This window comes from Phascolarctos cinereus, unplaced genomic scaffold, assembly GCF_003287225.1.
Source record: "Phascolarctos cinereus isolate Bilbo 61053 unplaced genomic scaffold, phaCin_HiC Scaffold_5;HRSCAF=322, whole genome shotgun sequence".
Lineage (NCBI taxonomy): Eukaryota > Metazoa > Chordata > Mammalia > Diprotodontia > Phascolarctidae > Phascolarctos > Phascolarctos cinereus.
The window spans coordinates 475,249,358-475,274,090 of NW_027555958.1; the positions used below are offsets into that span (position 1 = coordinate 475,249,358).

At 35.2% G+C, this 24,733-nt stretch overlaps 1 pseudogene; it reads right to left on the reverse strand.

The window, feature by feature from the left end:
• The window catches only part of LOC144457719 (serine/arginine-rich splicing factor 9-like), a 109,391-nt pseudogene extending 90,370 nt beyond the window's left edge, over positions 1–19,021 (reverse strand).
• Positions 19,022–24,733: the final 5,712 nt, after the last annotated feature.

A 24,733-nucleotide genomic window follows, 5' to 3' on the forward strand; every position in this document is an offset into this window, starting at 1 on the left:
TATTTCATTATGATCTGGGAAAGGTGTATTTAATATCACTGATTATCTGTATTTGGTTGTGAAGTTTTTATGCCCTAATATATGATCATTATTTTGTGGTGTGAAATGCAGTTCAGAAAAAGATTCCTTCCTATTTGCATTCAGTTTTCTCCAAAGGTCTATCATATTTAGCTTTTCTAAAATTTTATTTGTATCCTAACATTCTTTCTTATTTATTTTATGGTTAGATTTCTCTAGTTCAGAGCAAGGGAAGTTGAGGTCTGCCTCTAGTATAATTTTAATATCTATTTCCTCTTGTAATTCATTTAAATTTTCCTTTAAGAGTTTGGGTGTTGTATTATTTGGTGCATATGTTTAATATTGATATTACTTCATTATTTATGATAACTTTTAGCAAAATATAGTTTCTGTCTCTATCTCTTTTAAGTCCATTTTTTGCTTTAGTTATGTCTGAGATTATGATTGCTACCTGTGACATTTTTTTACTTAGATGAAGCATAATTGATTCTGCTCCAGCCCCTTATTTTAAATATCTGTCTCTCAGCTCTGTGTGTTTCAAGTAAAAATAGTATCGGATTCTGGTTTCTAATCCATTCTTTTGCATGCTTTCATTTTATGAGTGAATTTAACCTATTCACATTCTCAGTTGTGATTACTAATTGTACATTTCCCTGCATCTTATTTTCTTGTGTCTCTCTGTCTTTCTCTCTGTCTCTGTCTCTGTCTTTCTCTCTGTCTCTGTCTGTCTGTCTGTCTCTCTCTCTCTCTCTCTCTCTCTCTCTCTCTCTCTCTCTCTCTCTCTCTCTCTTTCTCTCTCTCTCTCTCTCCCCCTCTCTCTCTTTCTCTTAACCTGTCCCTAATCTGTTCTGGTTTGCTTCTGACCCATGCTTTCTCCTATCTGCCTTCATTTTTACTACACCCTCTTTCTCTTCTGCAGTTTTTTATTACATAGTATAACGTGTGTGTGTGTGTGTGTGTGTGTATACACACACACACACACATCTATGTATATATACATATATATGTATATATATATTCATGTGTGTATATTTGCATGTATGTATATACATATTAATATATATGTGTGTATGTGTGTGTGTGTATTCCTCCTTTGAGGCAATTTACCAATGAGTAAGGTGTTCAAGTGTTGCCTAACAACCCTCTACAATATTTTTTCCTCCACTATAAAATCTTTTCCTTGAATGTTTCTTTTATGCTTTTTCTCCCTTTCCAAGTAAATGCCTTTTTTTTACATCATTCCAACATAATTGAGTCACTTTCTTGCCCTCCCACGTAGAATCCTTCCAATTACCCAAAAATGATAAATTTCTTAGAAGATAAATTTATCCTCTTCCCATATAGCAAGTTACAAAGTTTAATCTTATTGAGTCCTTTGTAATTTCTCTTTCATGTTTATCTTTTTATTCTTCTCTTAAGCCTTCTATCTGAATATCAAATTTTCTATTTGGTTTTGGTCTTTTTATCAAGAATGCTTGAAAGTCCTCTATTTCATTAAACATCCATTTGTCCTTTAAGTATTATACTCATTTTTTTGTTTGTTTTGTTTTTCTTTTTTTTTTCTTTTTGTGAGGCAATCGGGTTTAAGTTATTTGCCCAGAGTCACATAGCTAGTGAGTGGTTTGTATGAGGCCAGATTTGAACTCAGGTCCTCCTGACACCAGAAGCAGCGTTCTATCCACTGTGCCACCTAGTTGCTCTTACACTCAGTTTTCATGGTATACTATGTTTTGGTTGTAATTCTAGTTTTAGTTGTAATTCTAGAATATGAAATATCATATTCCAAGCCCTCTGCTCCTTCAAACTGGTAGTTGCTAAATCTTGCACAATCTTGACTGTGCCTCCAAGGTATATGCAGGTTTTCTTTTGTGTTTTTTTTTCCTTGCAAATTGAAGTATTTTTTTTTTAACCTGGGTGCTTTGGAATTTGGCTATTAAATTCCAGACAGTTTTTATTGTGAGATCCATATAAGTTGGTGATTTGTGAATTATTTCTATTTTACTAATTGGGTCTACAATATTAGGGCAGTTTTCTTTCAAAGTTTCTTTTTTGTTTGTTTGTTTGTTTATTGATTACTTTTTATTTTTTAACATCAAAGTGATTTGCAAATACCCCTTACCCACCTTTTCTTAGGGATGGATTTCTCCTTAAGAAAAGTAAGTTCTTTTCCTAAAGAAATGTAATTCCTTAAGTTAGAATTAAAAAAATAATAATTCAGCAAAAATAGTCAATACAATCTGACAGCATATCTAATATTCTAAACCCATTGGGCCTGTCTCTCCAACAAATGGAAAAGGGTGCATTTTCTTATGTCTTCCAGGGCCAGGCTTGATTATTATAATGACATAGTCTTCACTTTTATTTTGTTGTTATACATTTGTTTTGAAAAGTCTCAAATTACACTCTACATAATTTATTCATAACCTAAGGCAGAAATGTTTTACCTTCCTTTAAAAAAAATGAAACTACTTGTGTGTTGTTTTCAGAACAGGCAAGAAATCTGACAGAAAGAAAGATGAATAAATAGAAAATAGCTTTAATAAAATGTATGACTATTCAATCACTTTCACAGAACCTGAAAGAGACATTAGAGGCATTTAGCCGGCCCCATCAAATACCAAATGAGGAAAATGAGGCCTAGAATGGTTAAATGATTTTATCGAGGTTATGCAGGTCTAAGTGGAAGAGCCTTTGATGGGTCCCCAGATATACAACCAGTGGTCTTTTGACTGCAAAAAGTTTTATTTTTATGTTATTTTATTTTCACCAATTTGCTTATAAAAATAACTTTAATATTCATTTTTGAAAATTTTGAGTTTTAAATTTTCTCCACCTTCATGCCCCCCTCCAAGAGACAGTAAGCAGTTTTATATACATTATAAATATGTGATAATTCAAAACATGTTTCCATATTAGTCATGTTATGAAAGTTGGCAAAGACCAAAAAAGAAAATAAAAAATACAAGAAGAAATTAAAAAAGAATGTGTTTCAATCTTCATTCAGTGATGTGCATATTAAATTTACCCAAAATTATTTTATAGAGCTAGCATAAATAATAACAAAATTCATCTGGAGTCTTTCTCTATGGGTAGATAGCTTTTTTCTTTTTTTTGTCATGAGTCCTTTGGAATTGTCTTAAATCACTGAACTGCTGAAAATAATTAACTAATTAACAGTTTGTCATCATACAATAGTGCTGTTACTATGTGCAATATTCTGCAGATTCTTTTCACATTACTTTGCATCAGTTCATGTAACTCTTTTCAAATTATCCTGAGATTATGTTGTTCATCATTTCTTAAAGGGCAATAGTATTCCATTACACTTTTATATCAAAACTTGTTTAGTTATTACCCAGTCGATAGGCATCCTCTCGATATCCAATTCTTTGCCACCACAAAAAGGTCACACACACATACACACACACACACACAAAGAAGTCCTTCCCCACCATTTTTTAAAAATCTCTATGGGATGCAGACTTAGTAGTGGTATAGTGGTATTGCTGGATTGAAGGGTATGCACAGTTTTATAGATCTTTGAGTATAGTTTGAAAATGCTTTCTAGACTGGTTAGATAAGTTCACAAAACCATCGAAAATGCACGAGAGTCCCAATTTTCCCATAACCTTTGCAAAATTTATCATTTTACTTTCCTGTTATATTGGCCATATTCCTGTCCCATTGGATGTGAGGTGGTATCTTACAGATGTTTGAATTTGCATTTATCTAATCAATAGTGATTTAAAGTATTTTTATATAGCTTTTATTTCTTTGTTTGAAAACTGCTTGTTCATATGCTTTGACCATTTATCAACAAACAAATGCCTTCTATTATTATAAATTTGATTCAATTCCCTCTTTATTTGAAAAATGAGGATTTTATCAGAGATGCACTGTAAAATATTGCTTCCCAGCTTTTTTTCCCATTTGTCTTGGTTGCATTATTTTTATTTCTGCAATTAAAATTGTGTATACATATATATATATATATATATATACATACATATATATATATATACATACATATATATATATATATATCTGTGTGTGTGTTTACGTATGTATTTCATTTTACATCTCTTAATTTGATCTATCTCTTGTTTCGTCATAAATTCTTCTTTTCATAAATGTGGCTGTTAAACTATTCCTTGCTGTCATAATTCATTTGTGGGATCACCTTATATGTCTAAGTCATGTACTATTTTGACCTCATGTTTCTATGAAGTGTAAGATGTCCTTCTATACCGACTTTCTGCCTTATGGTTTTCTGGTTTTCCCAGCAGGTTTTCTTTTTTTTTTTTTTATTTGACCAAATAGTGAGTTCTTGTACCAAAATCTGGGACCTTTGGGTGTATCAGACACGACTTACAATGGCAGTTTACTTGTCTTGTGTGCTTGATCTATTTCACTGATCCACCATTTTATTTCTTAGCCAGTACCCGAGAGTTTTGATTATTACCACTTCATAATAAAGTTTGAGATCTGGTAAAGCTAGACCACCTTTTTCACATTTTTTCCCATTAATTCTCTTGCTATTCTTGACCTTTTGTTCTTTGTGATGAATTTTATTATTTCTTAGTTTTCTCTAGCTCCACAAAATAATTTTAGGCAAATTTAATTGGTATCACACCAAATAAATAAATTAATTTAGGTAATATTGGTTTCACTTACACATGGGAAATTAGTATTTTTTCCCCAAATATTAGATCTGTCTTTATTTATATGAAAAGTGTTTTAACATTGTGTTCATATACTTCCTGGGTTTGTTTGGCAGGTAGACTCCCAAGCATTTTACATTGTCTACAGTCACTTTAAATGGACTTGCTCTTTCTCTCTCTTGCCACTGGACAGTGTTGGTAATACATAAATATTCCGATGATCCATACGGGTTTATTTTATATCCTGCATGTTGCCTAAACATGTTAATTCTTTCAATTTCTTTTTAGTTAGCTCTCTAAGGGTGCCGTAATATCATCTGCAAAGAGTGATAGTTTTGCGTTCTCATTAGCTATTCTTTCTATTTCTTTTTTTCCTCCTATTCCTATAGCTCGCATTTCTAGCACAATATTGATTTGTAGTGGTGATAGTTTGTTACCCGGCTTCACTTCTTGTCTTATTGGGAAAGCTTCTAGTTTATCCCCATTTACAGCTAATGTTTGCTGATGGTTTCAGTGTTTTCAGTAAGAATGCGTATTGTATTTTTTAAAAGCTTTTCCTGTATCCATTGAAATAATCATATGATTGCTGTTGGTTTTATTATTTACACAGTTAATTATCCCGATAGTTCTCCTAATATTGAACCAGCCCTATGTTTCTGGTATAAATTCCACCCGATCATAGTGTATGATTCTTGTGACATATCAATGTAATTTCCTTACTAGTATTCTATTTTTAAAAAATGCATCAATATTCATTAGTGAAATTAGTCTATAGTTTTCTTTCTCTGTTTTCGCTCTTCCTGTTTTAGGTATCAGAACCATATTTGTGTCATAAAAAGAATCTGGTAGGATACTTTCCTCACCTATATTTCTAAATCATTTATATACTATTATATTGCATTTTTCTTTAGTTTGTAGAACTCACTTATTAATCCATCTGGAAGTGAGGATTTTTTTTTCATAAGGAGTTCATTGATGACTTGTTCAATTTATTTTTTTTCTAAGATGGGGTTTAAATATTCTATTTCTTTTCTTGTTAATCTGGAAAGTTTATTTATTTAAATATTTACTTCTCTTAGATTGTCAAAGTATTGGCGTATAATTGAATAAAACAGCTTTTGATAATTGCTTTAATTTGCACTTCATTGATCGTGAATTCATCTTTTTCATTTTTCATACTGGTAACTTTTTTTTTTAATCACATCAATAAATGCATCTATTTTTTTTCATTGAATCAGCTACTGTTCTTTGATTGGTTGTTTTTGGTTCAATGGTTTTCTTACCTTCAGTTTCATTTATTCTTTGATTTTGACGATTTCCAATTTGATGTTTTGTTTTGTTTTTAAGATTGATTAATTTATTCATTTTTAATTGTCGACATTCACTTCCAAAAGATTTTGAGTTCCAAATTTTCTCCCCATCTCATCCCTCCCCCACCCCAAGATTGCATGCATTCTGAATGCCCTTTCTCTACTCTGCCATCGCTTCTATCTCACCCCCCCCTTCTCTTATCCCATTCCTCTTCTATTTTCCTATAGGGCAGTATAGATTTCTATACCCCATTGTCTATATATCTTATTTCCCAGTTGCTTGTGAAAATAATTTTTTAACATTTGTTTTGGAAACTTTGGATTCCAAATTTTCTCCCTCCCTCTCTCCTTACCCATCATCATTAAGAATGCAAGCACCTCAATACACATTATACTTGTGTAGTCATGAAAAATACTTCCATATTAGTCATACTGTGGAAAACTAACTATATTTCCCTTAATCCTACCCTGGCCCCCATTTATTCTATTGTCTTTTGACCCTGTCCCACCTCAGAAGTGTTTACTTCTGAATACCCCCTCCTCCAATCTGTCATCTCCTCTATCTTCTTCTTGCTCTCTTATCCCATTTCCCCCTTTTTTCTAGTAGAGTAAGGGAGATTTCCATACCCAATTGAGTGTTTATGTTATTCCCTACTTAAGCCAAATCCTATGAGAATAAGATTCACTCATTCCCTCTCACCTTCCCCTCTGTCCACTCCACTGCAAAAGCTTTTACTTCTCTGTTTTATGTGAGATAATTTACCTCATTCTACCTCTCACTTTCTCCTTCTCCCAGTATATTCCTCTCTCACCTCTTAATTTTATTTTCCAGATATCACCCATTCATCTCCAACTCACCCTGTGCAGTCTATGTATCTATCTATGTATCTATGTATCGTCTATCTATCTATCTATCTATCTATCTATCTATCTATCTATCTATCTATCTATTTTCACCCTCCAAATACCCTAAAACTGACAAAGATCTCATGAGTAACAAATGCCATCTTTCCATGTAGGAATGTGAACAGTTCAACCTCAATAAGTTCCTTATGATTTAGCTTTCCTGTTTACCTCTCCATGCTTTTCTTCAATCTGGTATTTGAAAGTCAAATTTTCTATTCAGCCATGGTCTTTTCATCAAGAATGCTTGAAAGTCCTCCATTTCACTGAATATCTATTTTTCACCAGGAGAATTATACTCTGTTTTGCTGGGTAGGTGATTCTTGGCTGTAATCCTATCTCCTTTGCCCTCCAGAATATCATATTCCCAGCTCTCTGGTCCTTTGATGTAGAAGCTACTAAATCCTGTGTTATCCTGATTGTGTTTCCACAATACTTGAATTGTCTCTTTCTGGTTGCTTGCTATATTTTCCCCTTGACATAGGAACTCTGGAGTTTGGCTACAATATTCAAAGGAGTTTTCCTTTGGAGATCTCTTTCAGGAGGTGATTGGTGGATTCTTTCAATTCCTATTTTACCCTTGGGTTCTAAAATATCAGGGCAGTTTTCCATGATAATTTCTTAAAAGATTATGACTAGGCTCTTTTTTGATCACGGCTTTCAGATAGTCTAATATATATTTTTTTGATTATCTCTCCTGAATGTATTTTCCAGGTCAGTTTTTTTTTTTTCCAATGAGATATTTCACATTATCTTCTATTTTTTTTTCACTCATTTGTTTTTGTTTTACAATGTCTTGATTTCTCATGAAGTCACTAGCTTCCAATTGCTCCATTCTGATTTTTAAGGAAGCATTTTCTTCAATGAACTTTTGGACTTTTTTTTCCATTTGGCCAATTTTGTATTTTAGGACATTCTTCTCCTCATTGGGTTTTTGGACTTCTTTTTCCATTTGGGTTAGGCCATTCTCTAATGTATTATTTGCTTCAATATATTTTTAGGTCTCCTTTAGCAAGCTGTTGACTAGTTTTTCATGATATTATTGCATCACTCTAATTTCTCTTCACAATTTTTCCTCTAAGTCTCTTACTTGCTTCTCAAAATCCTTTTTGAGCTCTTCCATGCTAATTCATATTTTTCTTGGAGGCTTTGGATGTAGGAGCTTTGACTTTGTTGTCTTCTTCTGGTTGTATGTTTTGATCTTCTTTGTCACCAAAGTAAGATAATATAGTCTGACTCTTTTTGCGCTGCTTGCTCATGATCCCGGCCAATTACTTGAGTTTTAAACTCTTTGTTAAGGTAAGAGTCTGCTTCCAATGTGGAGAGTGTACTGTCCCAAGCTTCAGGGGTTTGTGTAGCTGTTTTCAGGGATACTTGCAGGGACCTGTAAGTTTTCAGTTCTTCCAAGGTGGTATGATCAAAGATGAGGTGTTTATTCTTTTCCTGGCCTCTGCTCTGTTCTATGAGTCACCACAAGCACTGTTTTCTGTCTTGGAATTTTGAGGAGGATTCCCTGTCCACCACCACTGCAAGCTCAGGCAAAGCCAGAGAATCATGCCTTAGCACCAGGAAAGAGATCCCTGAAATGCCCCTCTGATAAGGTGCTCAATTCCCCTGTAGTCTATGGGCCAGAAGCTCTGGAAACAGATGCTGCCCCAGGGCTTCTGCCAGGACTGGGCCTGGTTGCTGCTTCTCTCTCACTATAATCACAGACATTTCCTACTGACCTTATAAGTTGTTTTTGGTGTTTGTGGGTTGAGAAGCCTGGAAATTGCCACAGATGCCTATGATTCATTTCTCTGAGGCCTGCTCCAAGATTGTTGAGACCTGGTCTTTGAGGACATGCCCACTCTGAACTGTGTTTCTCTACTAGTACCACACAATGGACCTTTTTAATCAACCATCCAGGTTGTCTTGGGCCAAAAGTTTGCTTCACTCTTGCTTTTTGTGAGTTCTGATGCTCTAAAATTTGTTTACAGCCATTTTTATATGTATTTGGAGGGGTTTGGGGGACAGCTAAAGCAAGCCACTGCTTTTGCTCTGCCATCTTGTCTCCACCCTTGCAATTTGAAGTTTAATTGGGGATATTTAATTTGTAGGGTTTTTTCCTAGTTCTTTTTTTTCATTTACATACCAAATGCATTGATCTGCTCTTCTCTACTTTACTGATTTAAACATTTAGTGATAAAAAAATTTCTACATATTGATTTGCGTGCATCACATAAATTTTGTTATTTTGTCTCATTGTTCTCATTATCTTTAATGAAGTTGATTGTTTCTATGATTTTTTTTTTTATTTTTAGTTTTGACCCACTCATTCTTTAGGATTACATTGTTTAATTTCCAGCTATTTTTTACTTTAAATTTATTCATCTTCAGTTGTCAACATTTACTTCAACAAGATTTTGAATTCCAAATTTACACCCAATCTTGCCCCCTCCCCCCAACCCAAGATGGCATGCATTCTGAACATCTCTTCCCCTAGTCTGCCCTCCCTTCTATCGCTGCACCCCTTCTGTTATCCTCTTTCCCTTCCACTTTCCTGTAGGGCAGGATCGATTTCTGTACCCCAATTCTTGTATTTCTTATTTGCCAGTTGCATGTGAAAACATTTTTTATAAACATGTGTTTTTAAAAGTTCGGGTTCCAAATTTTCTCCCTTCCTCCCTCCCCACCCACCCTCATCGAAAAGGCAAGTAACTCAATATAGGTTATACGTATGCAGTTATGCAAAACACTTCCATAGTAGTCCTGTTGTGAAAAACTAACTATTTCCCTTAATCCAATCCTGCCCCCCCCCCATTTATTCTATTCTTTCTTTTAACCCTGCCCCTCCTGAAAAGTGTATGATTCTGATTACCCACTCTCCCAATCTGCCCTCCTCTCTATCATTCCCCTGGTCTCTTGTCCCCTTCTCCCCCTATTTCCCTGTAGGATAAAACATATCTCCATACTCAGTTGAGTGTTTATGTTATTCCCTCCTTAAGCCAAATCCTATGAGAATAAGATTCACTCATTCCGTCTAGCCTTCCCCTGTTCCCCCTCCATTATAAGAGCCATTTCTTTTCTGTTTTTTTTGTGAGATAAATTACCCCATTGTACCTCTCCCTTTCTCCTCCTTCAGTATAATCCTCTTTCACACCTTAATTTTATTCTCCAGATATGACTCCTTCATCTTCAATTCATCCTGTTTCCTCTATCTATCATCTCTCTCTCTCTCTCTCTCTCTCTCTCTCTCTCTCTCTCTCTCTCTCTCTCTCTCTCTATTTCCTTCAACTACCCTAATGCTGACAAAGGTCTCATGATTTATAAATATGATTTTTTCCATGTAGGAATGTAAACAGTTCAAGCCTAATAAGTCTCTTAAGATTTCTCTTTCCTGTTTACCTCTTCATGTTCCACATAAGTCTTGTATTTGAAAGTCAAACTTTGTATTCAGCTCTGGTCTTTTCATCAAGAATTCTTGAAAGTCCTCTATTTCACTGAATAACCATTTTTTCCTCTGAAGGATTATACTCAGTTTTGCTGGGTAGGTGATTCTTGGTTGTAATCCTATCTCCTTTGCCATTCAGAATACTATATTCCATGCCCTCTGGTCCCTTAATGTGGAAGCTGCTGAATCCTGTGTTATTCTGATTGGGTTTCCACAATACTTGAATTGTTTCTTTCTGGCAACTTGTAATATTTTCTCCTTGACCTGGGAACTCTGGAATTTGGCCACAATATTCCTAGGAGTTTTCCTTTGGGGATCTCTTTCAGGAGGAGATCTGTGGATTATTTCCATTTCTATTTTGCCCTCTGGTTCTAAAATGTCAGGGCAGTTTTCCTTAATAATTTCTTGAAAGATGATGTCTAGCCTCTTTTTTTGATCATAGCTTTCAAATAGTACAAACATTTTAAAATTCTCTCTCCTGGATCTATTTTCCAGGTCACTTGTTTTTCCAATGAGATATTTGACATTGTCTTCTAATTTTTCATTCCTTTGGATTTGTTTCACAGTGTCTTTATTTCTCATAAAGTCACTAGCTTCCAATTGCTGTATTCTAATTTTTAAGGAAGAATTTTCTTCAGTAACCTTTTGAACTTCCTTTTCCATTTGGCCAATTTTGCTTTTTAGGGCATTCTTCTCCTCATTAGCTTTTTGGACCTCATTTGCCATTTGGGTTAGGCTATTTTTTAAGCTATTATTTTCTTCATTATTGTTTTGGGTCTCCTTTAGCAAACTGTTGACTTGTTTCTCATGATTTTCTTGCATCACTCTCATTTCTCTTGCCAGCTTTTCCTCTACTTCTCTTATTTTCTTCTCAAAATCCTTCTTCAGCTCTTCCAAGTCCTGGGGCTGATTCATATTTTGTTTTCGGAGGCTTCGGACATAGGAGCTTTGCCTTTTTTGTCTTCTACTGATTGTATGTTTTGATCTTCTTTCTTACCAAAAAAAGATTCTATGGTCTGACACTTCCTATGAGTTTTGCTCATGATCCCAGCCAATCACTTGAGTTATAAACTCTTTACTAAGGTAGAGGTCTGCTTCCAATGAGGAGAATGTACTGTCCCGAGCTTTGGGGGTTTGTAGCACTGTTTTCAGAGATATTTCTAGGAACCTGTAAATTTTCAGTTTTTCCAAGGTGGTATGATAAGGGGTGAGGTGTTTACTCTTTTCCTGGCCTGTGCTGTGGTCTATGAGTGACCATAAGCCTTCTTTTCTGTGTTGGAACTATGATGAGGATTTCTTCTTCACCACCACTATGAGCTCCACCATGCCAGCATTCCTTCTCACCCCAAGACCGCTCCTCAGAACTTTGACCCCAATCTAAGCATGGGCAAAACAAGAGAATCCTGCACCAGCAAAGAGATCCCTGCAACCCCCCTCTGATCAGCCACTCAATTACCCCTCCCTCTGTAGGTCATAAGCTCAGGAAGCAGCCACTGCCCTGGGCCACACTCAGGATATGGGCTGAAAACTAGCATCTCTCTCACAGCAGGAACAGATTTTTCCCACTGATCTTCTAAGTTGTCTTTGGCATTCCTGGGAGGAGCCATCTGGAAACTGCCACAGCTGCCCATGATTCAGTCCTCTGAGGACTGTTCTAGGTTTGCTGCAGCCTTCATGCTCACACCAAACTGCATTCCTCTCCTAGCCAAGCGCGATATACCTTTCTGATCAACCATCCAGGTTATCTTGGGCTTGAAATTTATTTCACTGTCTTTTTTTGTGTTCCGCTGCTTTAGAATTTATTTAGTACTATTTTTTATAGGTATTTGGAGGGGTTCGGGGGGAGCTCAAGCAAGTCACTGCTTTCACTCCACCATCTTGGCTCTGCCCCCCAAATTAATTTTTTAATATTTCTTCTTATGGCCACTTATTGAATGTAATCTTATTGCATTATGATCTGCAAAGGATTCATTTAATATATCTGCCTTCCTACATTTGATTGTAATTTTTTTCCCCTAATACATGTTCAAATTTTTCTTCTTTTTTTTAAATTTTATTAATTTATTTTGATTTATCAAAAATCACTTCCATATGCTTTTAGGTTGAAAATTTTTCTCCTCCTTCCTCCCCCCCCACCAAGACGGTGCACAATATGATATAGGCTTTACATGTACATACCCATTAAACATATTTTCATGTTACTGAAGTTATAAGTAAAAATTAAAACCAGTAGGAGGAAACATCAGAAAGATGTCACAAACCTCAACAGAAAGTAAAAATAAGTGATAGTAATGCAACTTCCATAGTTCTTTATTTGGATGTGGATAGCATTTTCCATCCTGAGACCTCTGCAGATGTCTTAGATCCTCACAATGCTGAGAAGGGTTCAGTTTAACAATCTTAGTCATCGAATAACATAGTTGTTAATGTGTACAAAGTCCTCTTGGTTCTGCTCACTGCACTCAGCATCAGACCATATACTTCTTTCCAGATTTTTCTGAAGTCAGACTGTTCATCACTTCTTATAGCACAATAGTATTCTATTACATTCATATACAAAAACTTGCTCAGTCATTCCCCAATTGATGGGCATCCTCTCTATTTCCAATTCTTTGCCACCACAAAAAGAGCTGCTATGAATATTTTTGTACATGTGAGTCCTTTTCCCATTTCTATGATCTTTTTGGCATATAGCCCTAGAAGTGCTATTGCTGGATCAAATGGAATGCACATTTTTGTAGCCCTTTGGGCATTGTTCCAAATTGTTCTCCAAAATGGTTGGATCATTTCACAACTGCACCAACAAAGTATTAGTGTTCCAATTTTCCCACATCTTCTTCAACATTTATTATTTTCCTGTTTTGTCATGTTGGCCAATCTGATAGGTGTGATGTGGTGCCTCAGAGTTGTTTTAATTTGCATTTCCCTAATCAATAACAATTTAGAACATTTTTTCATATGACTATAGATGGCTTTTATGTCTTCATCTGACAACTGTCTGTTCATATCATTTGTCCATTTATCAATTGTGGAATGGCTTGTAGTCTTATAAGCTGAACTTAATTCTCTATGTATTTTAGAAATGAGGTCTTTATCAGAGAGACAGGTTGTAAAACTTCTTTCCCAATTTTCTACCTTCCTTCTAATCTTAGTTGCATTGGCTTTGTTTGTGAAAAAAAAATTTCAATTTAATGTAATCAAAATTATCCATTTTGCTTTTCATAATGTTCTCTGTCTCTTGTTTGATATACATATAGATAGATAGATGATATAGATATAGATAGATATAGATATAGATATAGATATAGATATAGATATAGATATAGATATAGATAGATATAGATATAGATACAGATATAGATATAGATATAGATATAGATATAGATATAGATGATATATATTTTTTACTTCTATTCCTCTTACCCTTCTTTGTTTTCTTTTTCTTTTCCACTCACTGATGGGCTGTTGCTAGGAGATGCTATCTCCATGTGCTTCATATATGTTTAGTTTGAACTGGAGGAATTATAAGGCTTTGGATACACTTGAGATTCCAGAAAATTTTAAATTGGTTCATGGACCTTTAGGGATCATTTGCATCTTAACTCAAAATTAACTTAAAGACTAGAACCTCCTGTGTTATTTTCAAATCTATATACATATAAGAGCAGCAATCTAGAAAAGAGGACACCTCAACTTTTACTATAACATTGGGTATCAATTGAATTATATAAACATAGACAAGTCACTTGAGCAAGAAGGCTCAATTTTCATACGTAAAATGAAATAGTTTATTTAGGTGATCTTAGTATTTCTTTTTCTGTGGCTTCTAAAACTATGCCTCCTAAGCTCTCATTGATAGTTTTCCAATTATTAATGGAGGTAAACTCTATCAGGTTTTAGAATAGGGATTTAAAGAGAAGTTAAAAAAATAATAGTAATTTTAAAAAATCCTCCCCAACTGTAGACAGTTGGGGAGAGTTGGCTAGAAACTAAATACACTGCAGAAGGAGCAAAGGGAAATCCTCCTTCCCCCTTCATAGAGTTTCTGTGAAGTTACCAATAGCTGTAACTTTCAGCTGTGCTGTAAGTATCAGGGCATTTCTAGAGGTCATAGTTTACCCTTCTGTCTTTGAAGAGTCACAGTCCATAAAGCCATTGTTATCCTTGGTTGATTGATGGTATATATATATACATATACATACATATATATACACACACATATATACATTAATGTGTGTATATATATGTATATATATATATATATATATATATTTGTGTATATATGTGTGTATGTGTAGATATATACACACACACACACACACATATACATATGGTGTGTATATATATGTATATATGTGTATATATATATATGTATATATACATATGTGTGTGTGTGTGTATATATATATATATATACCGTGTGTGTGTGTGTGTATACACACATACACACACACATATATGTATATATTATATGGTATATATTTATACACACACATATAAACATTATATATACATATATATGGTATATATACACACACATATATACACACATATATATATACATACACATATACACATATATACATACATACATACATACATATGTGTGTGTGTGTGTGTATACACTCACACACACACACACACACACACACATACATATATACCTGCAGTTGCTTTCTTTGGTATGGGTTGATATTACTCCACTGACTTTTCTACTGTCTGTACTAAATGAACTCTTCTGTAAATGCTGGCTATCATTTGAACTTCTTTTGCTTCTTATGCTTCTTTAGACTCACAAATTTGCCACAAGGACACTTTTATCTCAAGATAGTTCATCACCTAAAATAACAGAAGAACAATCCCAAAGGAAAGAGAGACTCCATGAGCTCAGGGAAATAGTGAGGTTGGGTAGAAAAAAAAGAGTTTATTGTTGCCTTCCATTCTGACTTTCCAACCCTAATTACCTATAGCTCAGGGAAGTTATTCATTCAGTGAGATTAAAGGAAGAGAGTGACGACAGACACATAGAAATAAAGAGAGACACACAGAAATAGAGACAGACACACAGAGCAACAGAGACAAAGAAATACAAAGAAAGAGAGAGAAAAAGAGTGAAAGGCATAGAAAGAGACAGACACAGACACAGACACAGAGAAGGACAGACCAACAAAGATGAAGAGGAACAGAGATTGTTAGGTTGCCCCTTTTGTATGAGAAATCAGTTCCAATTCAGAATCTTGAGTTATTGGTTGTTCCTCATCACAGAGTCCAGCCCCTCAGTCTCCTGCAGAAAGAAGTAATTTTCTTAAGCTCCATGTGTTGTACTGGAGCTAGGGAAGGAGTATATGTTCATTTTCTACATAATCCATCAGAAGAAACAAATCTGAGCCTATTGTAAGGACTAGGAGCACATTAGTCAGTCCCCATTTACACCCCACAAATTCAGAGCTGGAATGTTTTATCTACTTGTATGTGTCAGTTTCTTCATTTTTTAATATAGAAAAATATATTTTTCTTTACAGGATATGTAACCAAAAAAAAAACCCCAAAACACGTAGATTTGCTTGGGACTCTGATTTCTCCAAATTAAAATAAGAGAAAACCAGTGTGCTCATAATTGGGATGTGCCTAGTTTCCACACAGGGAAATAAATGCACTTGAAATAAGCCTATACATATAACCTTTATGGAGGCATACTGAGTGAGAATTATTCCTACAATTGTCCCTTCCCTAGGGTCATTTAAATGGTTTAAATTCCATTTAGATATTAGTCCTATAGAAGCACCATAATTACTGAAGATAAATGCCTCATCTACTTTCAAATCTTCATTAAAATTAGCTTTGTTATTTTTGTGGTGCCCAATAGCACTGCTATTAGAGTTAAGAGTCTGTCAGCATTTCCATTTACAAACTCTGTGTTTTTTTAGAGTTCATTATCTTTTCTGTTTTGAATTGCATTAGGCTGAAAATTAGCTGTCAGCATGAATATGTATTATATTACCCAACCTCCATGTACACATCAGTTTGGCAATATAGAATACAGAGATCAGTAACCTTCTTTCTCCCTCTTTATAAAATTCTAAAGGTGTCTCTTGCTGCTTGATAATCTCATGGCCAATGTCTGGCAGAGCCATTTAATAATGAACTTTAACAGGGAATTGATCCTAAAAGTAGCCTAATCATTCCGATGTTTAAAATGATATGAAAAAGTAATATTGAACATGGATAACACCTCTCTTTCTATGCTCAATATGGACTTCAAAGCATCAAGGCCAAATTAAACGTCCATGTAATTAAAGCTGAATGGAGGGGTTCATGTCCTGAAATTTAAGCAGAGAAACCTGTGATGAAAGCTACTTACTTACCCAAATGGGGGAGGAAAATAAACTTCAACAGAATAAGACACTGTACTTGTCATTTTGCTCATTCTGTTCAAATCATTTCTCCTAAAGTGGGCGTTGAACTTATGCTTGTGTGGAAATTGTCAGAGAAACCAGAGTGCTAATGGCAAGAGAAATTGTGTCAAAAGTTATGGAAATTTGAAACACATGCTTTTTCTCTCCAAAGAGGAGCAAACAGCTGGATTTTTTTCTCTAAAAGATGGTCATCATTCAGTTAATCCATTGCCACCTTTTCTGATCATCCAATGCTTATAAAATAGAACCAGGGCCTTTGAGTGTGGGAATGCACCCCTCTTGCCATTAAAAAGAAACAAACAAAAACCTTAGAGCAGGGGAACAATGAAGAGAGTGATTTAGTGATGGGAGGGGTGGGGAAAACTAAACCACACACTGAATAGCTAAATGATAAAATGGAATACGACAGACTAAAGGATTTGTTAGAGGAATAACTCAATGATGAGCTTTTGATCACTGACCATAAGCTAGTGAAACTGAAATGAGAAAATAAAATGTCTCTGAGGAAATGTTTGAATAATGGAGTCATCAATTGACCCAAGACTATGGAAACTGGAAACTCTGAGGAAAAGAAATGAAGAGAGACAAGGGCATTACAATTATTTGGGAATGATATGTCAGGGCAAAAAAAAAAGAGGCTGGAATTCACAAAAGTCAATGACAATTGACAAACTTCTAATCAGGTTTCTCTGTTCATGCAAATGTCTTAAGATAATCACTTCTTGGTTATAAGTTAGATCTTTTGCATTTATTCAATTATTTTCATTTAATCAAGTATGAATGTTCTTAGCTCTTTGCCAGGAACTGTGAATAATAAGATAGTAGATATATGTCTAGAATGACATCCTTTCTCCCCTCTGCCTTTTATGATCCCTGGCTTCCTTTAATACACAACTTTAAAGCCACCTTCTATAACAAGGTTGTCCTGAGCTCTCTAGTGATCCATATTCAATCCCTTCTTAAATAGCTACATACAGAGAGATCTACACCTATAGTTATATCTAGATCTATATCTATGTATGTATCTATCTTTGTTGATATTGTAACACAACACTGGAATATATTTACTTTGGAGAAAATATCTCTCCTGGATATATTTTCCAGGTCAGTTATTTTTCCAATGAGATGTTTCACATTGTTTTCTATTTTTTTCATTCTTCTGGTTTTGTTTTACAAAGTCTTGATTTCGCATAAACTCACTACCTTCCATTTGCTCCATTGTAATTCTTAAGGAAGTATTTTCTTCAATGAGCTCTTGGACTTCCTTTTCCTTTGGCCAATTTTGTTTTTAAAAGTATTCCTTTGCTCATTGGCTTTTTGGACTTCTCTTACCATTTGGGTTAGGCTATTTTTAAGATATTATTTTCTTTACTATTTTTGGGGTCTCCTTTAGCAAGCTGTTGACTTCTTTTTCATGATTTTCTTGCATCACTCTCATTTATCTTCCATGGTTTTCCTCTCCTTCTCTTAATTGCTCCTAAAAATATTTTTTGAGCTTTTCCATGGCTTGCAACCAATTGATATTTTTCTTAGAGACGTTGGATGTTGGAACTTCGACTTTGTTGTCTTCTTCTGTTTGTATGTTTTGATCTTTGTCACCAAAGAAAGACTCTATGCTCTGACTACTTTTGCTCAGGTTGCTCATGATCCCAGCCAATTACTTGAGTTATAAACTTTTTTGTTAAGGTAGGGGTCTGCTTCCACTGTGGAGAATGTAGTGTCCCCAGTTTTGGGGTTTTTGTACAGCTGTTTTCAGAGATACTGCTAAGGCCCTGTAAGTTTTCTATTCTTCCAAGGTGGTATGAAAAGGAGTGGAGTGTTTACTCCTTTCCTGGGCTGTGCTCTGGTCTATGAGTGATCACAAGCATTCTTTTCTGTCTTGGATCTGTGAGGATTCTCTCTGCACCACCACCACTACAAGCTCCACTATGCTAGCCCTTCTTCTCACCCCAGGATCACCACCCAGAACTGTGACCAAGATCTAAGCACAGGAAAAGCAAGAGAACCCTGCAGCAGCAAAGAGATCCCTGCAATCCCCCTCTTATCAGCTACTTCATTTCCCCTAAGTCTCTTTCCTAGAAGCTCCAGAAGCAGCCCTGCCCCCTGGACCACGTGCAGGGTTTGAGAGTGGGACAAAGCTTCTCTCTCATGGCAGTCATAGACTTTTCTCAATGACCTTCTAACTTACCTTTGACATTTGTGGGTTGAGAAGCCTGGAAACTGAAACAGCTGTCCTCGATTCAGTCCTCTGAGGCCTGCTCCAGGTTCACTGAAGCCCATTTCGCTTGTGTGCCTATGACAAACTGCATTCATCATGCAATATACCTTTCCAATCAACCATCCAGGTTGTCTTGGACTGAAATTTGTTTCACTATGTTTTTTGTGGGCTCTGCTGCTTTAGAATGTTTGGAGCCGTTTTTACAGGTATTTGGAGGGGTTTGGGCCTCAAAATGAATTCTGTAGCAACAGAACCCACAAAAGTATGGGAAGGAAGAATTTTCCAGGCAAAGGTAATTTAGAAGGACTTCAATAAAAGTCCATCTCATTTGGGTAAAAGAGTAGCACAGCTCAGCACAGACCATGTACTGTCAAGCCATCAGGAGGCCCTAGCCATAACATAGATCTGTAAACAATCCCAATCTAGCAGGACATCAACACACAGTGCCATCTGTGAGGCCTCCAGCCCCAGCACAGCAGGCAAGCCACTAGCCCTGGATATCCACCCCCAACAAAGAGCCACCAGCCTTAGAGTCCCCAGTGCAGCAAGCCAGTGATGAGGCCTCTGGCCAAGTGGAAATGGAAGTAAAAAAGCTAACTGAAGAAAGTAATTCCTTAAAAATTAGAATTGGGCAAGTGGAAACTACTGTTTCTATGAAACATCAAGAATCAATCAAACAAAATCATAATGAAAAAAGAGTAAGAAAATGCAAAACACCTCATTGGAAAAACAACTGAACTGGAAGATAGATCCAAGACAAATAATTTAAAAATTATTGGACCACATGAAAGCCATGATCAAAAAACCATCCTGGACAGTCTTTCATGAAATTATCATGGGAAAACTTCCCTGATATCTTAAAACCAGAATGCAAAATAGCAATTGGAAGAATTCATCAATCACCTTTTGAAAGGGATCCCAAAATGAAAACTCCCAAGAATTTTATAGCTAAATTCCAGAGCTATGAAGTCAAGGAGAAAATATTGCAAGCAGCCAGAAAGAAGCAATTCAAATATTGAAGAATCACTCTCAGGATTGCACAGAATTTAGCAACTTCGAACTAAATTGATCAGAGGGCTTGGAATATGATATTCTGGAAGGTGAAAGAGCTTGAATTGTAAGCAATAATCCACTAACTTGCAAAACTGCATAGAATCCTTCAGGAGAAAAATGGACATTTAGTGGGATTGATGGCTTTCAAACATTCCTGATGAGAAGATCAGAACTGATTAGACAATTTAATTTTCAAATGCAAGACTTAAGTGAAGTATAAAAAGAAAAATAGGGAAGAAAAATATGTTATTCCATAAGTTTTACCTGTTTCCATCTCTACCTGGGAAGGAAATACCTATAACTCTTAAGAACTGTATCTCTATTAGGACAGTAAGAAGAAGTATACATAGATAGAGGGTAGAGTTATAAGTTGACTTTGATGAGATGATATAAAAAATAAGGGGTGGGAAAATTATTTCACTAGGAAAAGAGGAAAGGGAGAGACAGAATGGGGTATATCACATGAAGAGACATGAAAGACCTATTACAATGGAGGGAAAGAAGGAAGGGGGAGAGCATTATTTGAACCTTATTTTCATCACATTTTGTCCAAAGATGGAATAACCTACACACTCAGTGGGGGTATAGAAATCTAGGAAGTAGGAGGGGAGGGGTCAAGAAAAGGGGGGTGTCTGATAGAAGGGAGGGTAGATTGAAGGAAAAGGTGGTCAGAAGCAAAACACTGGTGAGGAGGGACAGGGTAAAAAGAGTGAAAGAGAAAAGTGTAAGCAGGGGAAATTGTATGGAGAGAAATAGACAGTTAATAATCATAACTGTGAACATGAATGGATGAACTCACCCATAAAAGGGAAGCAGATAGTAGAGTGAATTAAAAAAAAAGTTAGTCCTACAACGTGTTGGTTACAAGAAAAACTTTTGAAGGAGAAAGAGACACACACACAGAATAAAGGTAGAAGGCTGGAGCAGACTATGCTATTCTTCAACTGAAGTTTAAAAAAAGTAGCAATCATGGTCTCAGACAAAGCAAAATAAATCTTATTTAAAGAGATAAGGATGTAAACTACATCTTGCTAAAAATGCCATGGACATCAAATATTGTAAAAATTAAACATATATGTACCAATTGGTACAGCATCTAAATTTCTAAAGGAGAAGTTAAACGAGTTACAGGAGGAAATAATAAAACTATACTAGTAGGGTACTACAACTTTTTCTCAGAACTGAATAAATTTAACCACAAAATAAACATAAAGCTAAGGATATTAATAGAATTTTAGAAAACTGAATGGGAATAGAAAGGAATAACCCTCCCAATTTTTTTTTGTTTTCCTCAGTGGTAAATGGCACATACACAAAAATTGACCATATATCAGGGGGGAAATATTACAATCAAATGCAAAAGGTAAAAATATTAAATGCATCACTTTCAGATCAAAATACATAAAATTACATTTAACAAAAGACCATGAATATGTAAATTAAAGTTAATTGGAAACTGATTTAATCCTAAGGAATAAGTGAGTGAATGAATCATGGAAAGAATAAATAGTTTCATCAAAGAGAATAACAATAATGAGACAATAAAGCAATATTTATGGGATGTAGCCAAAGCAGTATGTAAAGGACTTTTTCTTTTTAATCTCTAGAAGCTGACATCAAAAAGATAGAGAAAGAACAGTTTAATGAATTGGGCATGCAACTAAAAAAGCTAGAAAAAGAACAAATTAAAAATACCAATTAAACACCAGATTGTAAACCCTTAATATCAAAAAAGAGTTTAATAAATTGAAAGTAAGAAAATCATTGAACTAATGTGTATAAGAGCTATTTTATGTGAAAAAAATATCAATAAACCATTGATTAACTTGATTAAAAAGAAACAAAAAAGAAAACCAAATTACCATTATCTAAACTGAAAAAGATGAATTCACCACCAATGAAGAGGGTATTAAATCAATGCTGCAGAGCTATTTTGCTCAAATATCTACCAATAAACCTGAAAATCTTAATAAAGGTGGATGAGTATTTAAACAAAAATTGTTCAGATTAGCAAAAGAGGAAATAAAATACTTAAAAACTCCATTTTAGAAAAGTAAATTAAACAAGCCATTCAATGAAATCCTTAACAAAAAAATATCCAGGACCATATGGATTTACAAGTGAATTCTACCAAGAATTTAAATAATAATTAATTTAATGTTATATCAACTATTTGGGAAAATAGATAGAGTCCTACCAAGTTCCTTTTATGACACAAATATAGTCTGATAAACAAACCGAGAAGAGCTGAAAGAGAGAAGAAAATTACAATCCAATTTCCCTCATGAATATTGTTTCAATTAAAAAAAAAAATAAATACTCTCCCCTATCAACCTCTGAAAACCAAGAAAACATCACCCCAGAAAAAAACCCAGGAACAGCTGAAGTAGAAGAAAAACAGGGAGCAGCAGTGCAGCAGCCCAGCAAATGGGTTTCCCTGTGCCTCAGCAAAAATAATGGAGGCAGAACTACAAAGAGTCTCAGGCAGATAAGTACCCTGCAGCATTTGTCTTAAAGGAGCTGAAGAAAGCACCTAAAGTCTTCCTAAAGGCCCAGCCTTGTTGGTTCCAGCCCCAAACCAGGTGAGCTGTCTGAGCCCTGCATCCTCCAATAGTCAACCAGGAAGAGATCCTGAAGCCCAGGTGGTAGAGTAGGCAAACACCAACACCTGGACATCTGAGTACTTTGGTGAGGGTGGGGGGAACAGGTGGAAGCCAGATCAGAATACAGTAAGAGAAGAAAAAGAAATTGAAGGTATTAGAAAAGGCAAAGAAGAAACAAAGGTACCACTCTTCGCAGATGACATGATGATATACTTAGAGAATCCTAGAGAATCAAGTTAAAAAACTACTTGAAATAATAAACAATTTTAGCAAAGTACAGGCTATAAAATAAAGCCACATAAATTATCAGCATTTCTATATATTACCAACAAAGCCCAACAACAACAGATAGAAACAGAAATTCCATTTACATAACCGTAGACATTATAAAATATTTAGGAGTCTACCTCCCAAAACAAATCCAGGAACTCTATGAACACAATTACAAAACACTTTTCACACAAATAAAATCAGATCTAAATAATTGGAAAAACATCAGTTGCTTATGGGTAGGCCGAGCTAATATAATAAAAATGAGAATCCTACCTAAGCTAATTTACTTATTCAGTGCCATACCAGTCAAACTACCAAGAAATTATTTTATAGAGTTAGAAAAAATAATAACAAGATTCATTTGGAAAAACAAAAGGTACAGAATATCAAAGGAACTAATGAAAAGAAATGCAGGGGAATGTGGCCTAGCCATTCCAGATCTTAAATTGCATGATAAAGCAGCAATCATCAAAACTGCTTGGTACTGGCTAAGAAATAGGGAGGTGGATCAGTGGAATAGGTTAAATATGCAAGACACAGTAGTCAATGACTATAGTAATGTATTATTTGATAAACCCTAAGACCCCAGCCTCTGGGATAAGAACCCACTCTTTGAAAAAAAAAAAAAACTGCTGGGAAAACTGGAAAAGAGTATGGCAGAAACTAGGCATGGACCCAAATCTCACACCTTATACCAAAATAAAGTCAAAATAGGTTAATGATTTAGATATAAAGGCTTATACTATAAGCAACCTGGGAGAGCAAGGAATAGTTTACCTATCAGATATGTGGAGAACAGAAGAATTCATGACCAAACAGGAGATAGAGAACATTATGAAAAGCAAAGTAGATAATTATGATTACATTAAATTAAAACGTTTTTGCGCAAAGAAAGCCAATGAAACCAAGATTAGAAGGAAGGCAGAAAATTGAGAAATAATTTTTACAACCAGTCTCTCTGATAAGGGCCTCATTTCTTAAATATGTAAAGAATTAAGACAAATTTATAAGACTACAAGTCATTCCCCAATTGATGAATGGTCAAAGGATATGAACAGGCAATTCTCATTATTGATTAGAGAAATGCAAATCAAAACAACTCTGAGGTACCACATCATACCTATCAGATTGGCCTACATGACAAAAGAGGAAAATGATCAATGTTGGAGAAGGTGTGGGAAAATTGGAACAGTAACGCATTGTTGGTGGAGTTGTGAAATGATCCAACCATTTTGGAGAACAATTTGGAACTGTTCCCAAAGGGCTATAAAAATGTGCCTACCCTTCAACCCAGCAATAGCACTTCTAGGGCTATATCCGAAAGAGATCATAGAAATGGGAAAAGGACCCACATGTACAAAAATATTCATAGAAGCTCTTTTTGTGGTGGCAAAGAATTGGAAATTGAGAAGATGCCCATCAATTGGGGAATGGCTGAGCAAGTTGTGGTATATGAATGCAAGGGAATAGACTTGTGGTATAAGAAATAATGAACAGTTTAACTTCAGAAGAACCTGGAAAGACTTGTATGGTCTGATGCTGAGTGAAGTGATCGGAACCAAGAGAATGTTGTACACAATAACAACCACAGTATGTGGTGACTAATATTGATAAACTTAACCTTTCTCAGCAATACAAGGATCGAAGACATCTCCAGAGGCCTCATGATGGAAAATGCTATCCACATCCAAAGAAAGAACTAAGGAAGTTGAATTGCTATCATTTTTTTTTCTCTTCTATTGAGTTTTGTTTCCTCTTTCTGATGGTTCCTGCCACTGGTTTTAATTTTTACTTGTAACTTCACTAATGTGAAAATATGTTTAATAAGACTGTGAATGTATAGCC